This window comes from Triticum aestivum, chromosome 5A (assembly GCF_018294505.1).
Source record: "Triticum aestivum cultivar Chinese Spring chromosome 5A, IWGSC CS RefSeq v2.1, whole genome shotgun sequence".
NCBI lineage: Eukaryota > Viridiplantae > Streptophyta > Magnoliopsida > Poales > Poaceae > Triticum > Triticum aestivum.
This window is the reverse complement of record NC_057806.1, coordinates 24,166,207-24,172,915: the sequence shown is the minus strand read 5'-3', so window position 1 is coordinate 24,172,915 and position 6,709 is coordinate 24,166,207.

Genomic DNA, 6,709 nt, shown 5'->3' with positions numbered 1-6,709 from the left:
TGTATTCACTATGTGTTAATGCTTTGTTCCGGTACTCTATTAAAAAGAGGCCTTAATATCCCTTAGTTTCCGTAAGGACCCCGCTGCCACGGGAGGGTAGGACAAAAGATGTCATGCAAGTTCTTTTCCATAAGCACGTATGACTATATTTGGAATATATGCCTACATTACATTGATGAACTGGAGCTAGTTCTGTGTCACCCTAGGTTATGAGTGTTACATGATGAACTGCATCCGACATAATTCTCCATCACCGATCCATTGCCTACGAGCTTTCCATATATTGTTCTTCGCTTATTTACTTTCCCGTTGCTATTGCTATCATCACTACAAAATACCAAAAACATTACTTTTACTACTGTTACCTTTTGCTACCGTTACCACTACTATCATATTACTTTGCTACTAAATACTTTGCTGCAGATACTAAGTTTCCAGGTGTGGTTGAATTGACAACTCAGCTGCTAATACTTGAGAATATTCTTTGGCTCCCCTTTGTGTCGAATCAATAAATTTGGATTGAATACTCTACCCTCGAAAACTGTTGCGATCCCCTATACTTGTGGGTTATCAAGACTATTTTCTGGCGCCGTTGCTGGGGAGCATAGCTCTATTCTTTGATTCATTTGGGGTTTATATCTGCTTATCATTATGATGAACTTGAAAGATCCAAGAACTAAGATTTATCCCTCAACTACGAGGGGAGGTAAGGAACTGCCATCTAGCTCTGCACTTGTTTCACCTTCTGTTTTGAGTAAGCTTGCGACACCTAAACCTACTTCTGCTATTCGTGCTGATATGTCGCATGTTATTGATGATGCCACTTCTGCTATACATGATACTTATGATGAAACTACTTCTATGCTTGATACTACTGTGCCACTTGGTGAATTTCTTGACGAACAACTTGCTAGGGCTAGAGAGATTGAAAATATTGAATCTGATAATACTGATGAAATTGATGATGAAGACTTGCCTATTATTCCTGAGGGTTATGTTTTTGATAAAGAAACTTCTTTAGCTATTTTAGCTTACAAAGATAGATATGAACTTAAGAGGTTATTAGCTAACTAGAATAAGCAATCTCTAAATGCTAGGATGAAACCTGACCCTGCTTTTGCTAATTCACCTATCCGTGTTACCGATAAGGATTATGAATTCTCTGTTGATCCTGATATAATTACTTTGGTTGAATCTGATCCTTTTCATGGCTATGAATCTGAAACTGTTGTTGCACATCTTACTAAATTAAATGATATAGCCACCCTGTTCACTACTGATGAGAGAACTCGTTACTTTTATATCCTTAAAATATTTTCGTTCTCATTAAAGGATGATGCTAAGATATGGTTTAATTCTCTTGATCCTCGTTGTGTGCGTAGTCCCCAGGATATGATTTATTACTTCTCTGCTAAATATTTCCCTGCTCATAAGAAACAAGCTGCTTTAAGGGATACATATAATTTTGGGCAAATTGAAGAAGAGAGTCTCCCACAAGCTTGGGGGAGGCTTCTCCAATTACTTAATGCTTTGCCTGATCATCCTCCTAAGAAAAATAAAATACTTGATATCTTTTATAATGGACTAACTGATGCTTCCAGAGATTACCTGGATAGTTGTGCTGGTTCTGTTTTCAGGGAAAGAACACCGGATGAAGCTGAAATTCTATTGAATAATATGTTGACAAATGAAAATAATTGGAGACCTCCAGAGCCAATTCCCGAGCCTATTCCTAAACCAACTCCGAAGAAGAGGGGTATTCTATTTCTCAGTCCTGAAGATATGCAAGAGGCAAAGAAATCTATGAAAGAAAAAGGTATTAAAGCTGAATATGTTAAGAATTTAGCTCCTATTGAAGAAATACATGGTCTTAATTTACCGCCTATTGAAGAAACATATGATCTTAATCCTTTACCTATTGAAGAAACTCATGGTCTTGATAACCCGACACAGGTAGTAAAGGTAAATTCTCTCTATAGATATGATAAAGCTGAAATCCCATTTACTAAGTTTGCTAGCCCATACTTAGATGAGTTTGATAAATTTATGGCTAAGCAAGAAGATTTTAATGCTTATTTTGGTAGACAATTGAAATACAATTCAAATATGCTTGAACACTTGGGTGATTTTATGGCTAATGTCAAAGGTGAACTTAAACTTATTAGTAAACATGCTTCTATGGTTACCACTCAAGTAGAACAAGTACTCAAAGCTCAAAATGATTTGCTCAATGAATTAAATAGTAAGAATAATGATAATTTTGTTAGAGTTATGACTAGAGGTCGTAGAATGACTCAGGAACCTTTGTATCCTGAAGGCCACCCTAAGAGAATTGAGCAAGATTCTCAGAGAAATAATCTGGATGCACCTAGTCCTTCTAAAAAGAAGAAAAAGAAAAATGATAGGACTTTGCATGCTTCTAGTGAACCTATTACTGAAACACCTGAGAATCCAAATGATATTTCTGTTTCGGATGCTGAAACTCAATCTGGTAATGAACCTGAAACTAGTGATAATGCTAATAATAATGTTCATGATGATGCTCAACCTAGTAATGATAATGATATAGAAATTGAACCTGCTGTTGATCTTGATAACCCACAATCGAAGAATCAACGTTATGATAAGAAAGACTTTGTTGCTAGGAAACACGGTAAAGAAAGAGAACCATGGGTTCAGAAACCCATGCCTTTTCCACCCAAACCATCCAAGAAAAAGGATGATGAGGATTTTGAGCGCTTTGCTGAAATGATTAGACCTATCTTTTTGCGTATGCGATTAACTGATATGCTCAAAACCAATCCTTATGCTAAGTACATGAAAGAAATTGTTACTAATAAAAAAAGTTACCGGAAGCTGAAATTTCCACCATGCTTGCTAATTATACTTTTAAGGGTGGAATTCCAAAGAAACTTGGAGATCCAGGAGTACCCACTATACCATGCTCCATTAAAAGAAACTATGTTAAAACTGCTTTATGTGATCTTGGAGCTGGTGTTAGTGTTATGCCTCTCTCTTTATATCGTAGACTTGATTTGAATAAGTTGACACCTACTGAAATATCTTTGCAAATGGATGATAAATCAATTGCTATACTTGTCGGTATTTGTGAGGATGTACCTGTTGTAGTTACAAACGTTACCATTTTAACGGACTTTGTTATTCTTGATATTCCTGAGGACGATAGTATGTATATTATTCTTGGAAGACCCTTTTTGAATACTGCAGGGGCTGTTATTGATTGCACTTTTCATGTTAATGGTAATGAGCATACGGTACACTTTCCGAGGAAACAACCTCAAGTTCATAGTATCAACTCTATTGGAAAAATTCCATCGATTATATTTGGAGGTTTTGAATTTCCTCTTCCTACTGTCAAGAAGAAATATGATATTCTTATTATTGGGGATGTGCATATCCCCGTTGAGGTAACATAGTGTTATTCGAAATTTCTATGGTTCCATGTTATTCGGAATGAGTTCGTTAACAAGACTTGATCAACCTTGTTAGTGGATTCCTTTTGATGATCATGAGATCGATGAAACTAGAAGGCACAACCTGCTGTACCCTCCTTTTACTTTCTGTTATTTGTATTAAATAAAATAAAAATAGCATTTTTTTGTCTGTTATCTGATTATCCGTGCAATATAAAAATACCCAGAAAATAAAAGTTCTCCAAATGCCCTGAAATTTAAATATGATTTTTTCTGGAATATTTGAGAATATTTGGCATTGAGAACACAACAGGGGGGGTCAACCACCTGCCCACGAGGGTGGAGGGCGCGCCCTACCCCTAGGCACGCCCCCTGCCTCGTGGGCCCACGGTGGCCCTCCTCCATGTATCCTTTCACCCACACACTCCTTCTTCCTCCCCCAAACACGAATATCCAGTTCATACCCGAGTCCAAACTCGTTTTGCTGCCATTTTCGATCTCCTTGCTCAAAGCACCTCTCACAAAACTGCTTGGGGAGATTATTCCTTGGTATGTGACTCCTCCATTGGTCCAATTAGTTTTTGTTCTAGTGCTTTATTCATTGCAAATTTTTGCTGCCTAGGTGACCATGTTCTTGAGCTTGCATGTCAAATTTGTATGGTTCCAAGTAGTTTTGATGCATGATATAGGCTCTAGGCACTTGTAGGAGTAGTTGCTATCAATATTATTGAGTTTGGTTTACTTTTATTTTGAAGTTACTAAAATTTTTAGAAATTTCTCAAAGGAAGAAAAATGCTTAGGAAAATGTTCCAAGGTGGTTCCTCAAGGAAGCAAGGACCCAGGCTTGCAATGCGTGATGCTGATGAAGAGCCACCAAGAGACGCTCCAGTGCGTCCTTGTGAGTGGCCTTCTGAAAATTTTATGGATCGAGCGGGAATTAAGGAAGAATTCAATGCATATTTGCGTAACGCTGATCTTGTGAGCTTCGAGGAAGAGAAGTGCAGCCAGTATCACAATCTCACTAGTACCTTTGTGAGGAGGTTTGAATTTTCATCTTCACATAATTCTCCAACTGTCCTGTTTAATCTTTATGAAAATTCTTATACTATGGACTTAGAGGATTTTACCACTGCTTGCAAACTTCCACAATGGGGTAGTATAAGGGATCCTTGTAAATCTGAATTTAGAGATTTTTTGCTAGCATAACTGGGAGAATCTAGAGATATAACACAAGCTACCATAGGGATGATGACCCACAAGTATAGGGGATCTATCATAGTCCTTTCGATAAGTAAGAGTGTCGAACCCAACGAGGAGCAGAAGGAAATGATAAGCGGTTTCCAGCAAGGTATTCTCTGCAAGTACCGAAACAAGTGGTAATAGATAGTTTTATGATAGGATAATTTGTGATGAGCAACAAGTAACAAAAGTAAATAAGGTGCAGCAAGGTGGCCCAATCCTTTTTGTATCAAAGGACAAGTCTGGACAAACTCTGATATAGAGAAAAGCGCTCCCGAGGACACATGGGAATATCATCAAGCTAGTTTTCATCACGTTCATATGATTCACGTTCGATACTTTGATAATCTGATATGTGGGTGGACCGGTGCTTGGGTACTGTCCTTACTTGGACAAGCATCCCACTTATGATTAACCTCTATTGCAAGCATCCGCAACTACAAGAAAAGTATTAAGGTAAACCTAACGATAGCATGAAACATATGGATCCAAATCAGCCCCTTACGAAGCAACGCATAAACTAGGGTTTAAGCTTCTGTCACTCTAGCAACCCATCATCTACTTATTACTTTCCAATGCCTTCCTCTAGGACCAAATAATGGTGAAGTGTCATGTAGTCGACATTCACATAACACTACTAGAGGAGATACAACATACATCTCATCAAAATATCGAACGAATACCAAATTCACATGACTACTAATAGCAAGACTTCTCCCATGTCCTTAGGAACAAACGTAACTACTCACAAAGCATAAACATTTTCATAATCAGAGGGGTATTAATATGCATATAGGATCTGAACATATGATCTTCCACCAGTTAAACCAACTAGCATCAACTACAAGGAGTAATTAACACTACTAGCAACCTACTAGCACCAATCCCGGACTTGGAGACAAGAATTGGATACAAGAGATGAACTAGGGTTTTGAGAGGAGATGGTGCTGATGAAGATGTTGATGGAGATTGCCCTCTCCCGATGAGAGGAACGTTGGTGATGACTGATAACCCACAAGTATAGGGGATCGCAACAGTTTTCGAGGGTAAAGTATTCAACCCAAATTTATTGATTCGACACAAGGGGAGCCAAAGAATACTCTCAAGTATTAGCAGCTGAGTTGTCAATTCAACCACACCTGGAAACTTAATATCTGTAGCAAAGTGTTTTAGTAGCAAAGTAATATGATAGTAGTGATAATGGTAGCAAAAGGTAACAGTAGTAAAAGCAATGTTTTTTGGTATTTTGTAGTGATGATAGCAATAGAAACGGGAAAATAAATAAGTGAAGAACAATACATGGAAAGCTCGTAGGCAATGGATCAGTGATGGAGAATTATGCCGGATGCGGTTCATCATGTAACAGTCATAACCTAGGGTGACACAGAACTAGCTCCAGTTCATTGATATAATGTAGGCATGTACTCCGAACATAGTCATACGTGCTTATGGAAAAGAACTTGCATGCCATCTTTTGTCCTACCCTCCCATGGCAGCGGGGTCCTTACGGAAACTAAGGGATATTAAGGCCTCCTTTTAATAGAGAACCGGGAACAAAGCATTAACACATAGTGAATACATGAACTCCTCAAACTACGGTCATCACCGGTAAGTATCCCGATTATTGTCACTTCGGGGTTAACGGATCATAACACATAATAGGTGACTATAGACTTGCAAGATAGGATCAAGAACACTCATATATTGATGAAAACATAATAGGTTCAGATCTGAAATCATGGCACTCGGGCCCTAGTGACAAGCATTAAGCATAGCAAAGTCATAGCAACATCAATCTCAGAACATAGTGGACACTAGGGATCAAACCCTAACAAAACTAACTCGATTACATGATAGATCCCATCCAACCCATCACCATCCAGCAATCCTACGATGGAATTACTCACGCACGACGGTGAGCATCATGAAATTGGTGATGGAGGATGGTTGATGATGACGATGGCGACGGATTCCCCTCTCCGGAGCCCCGAACAGACTCCAGATCAGCCCTCCCGAGAGGTTTTAGGGCTTGGCGG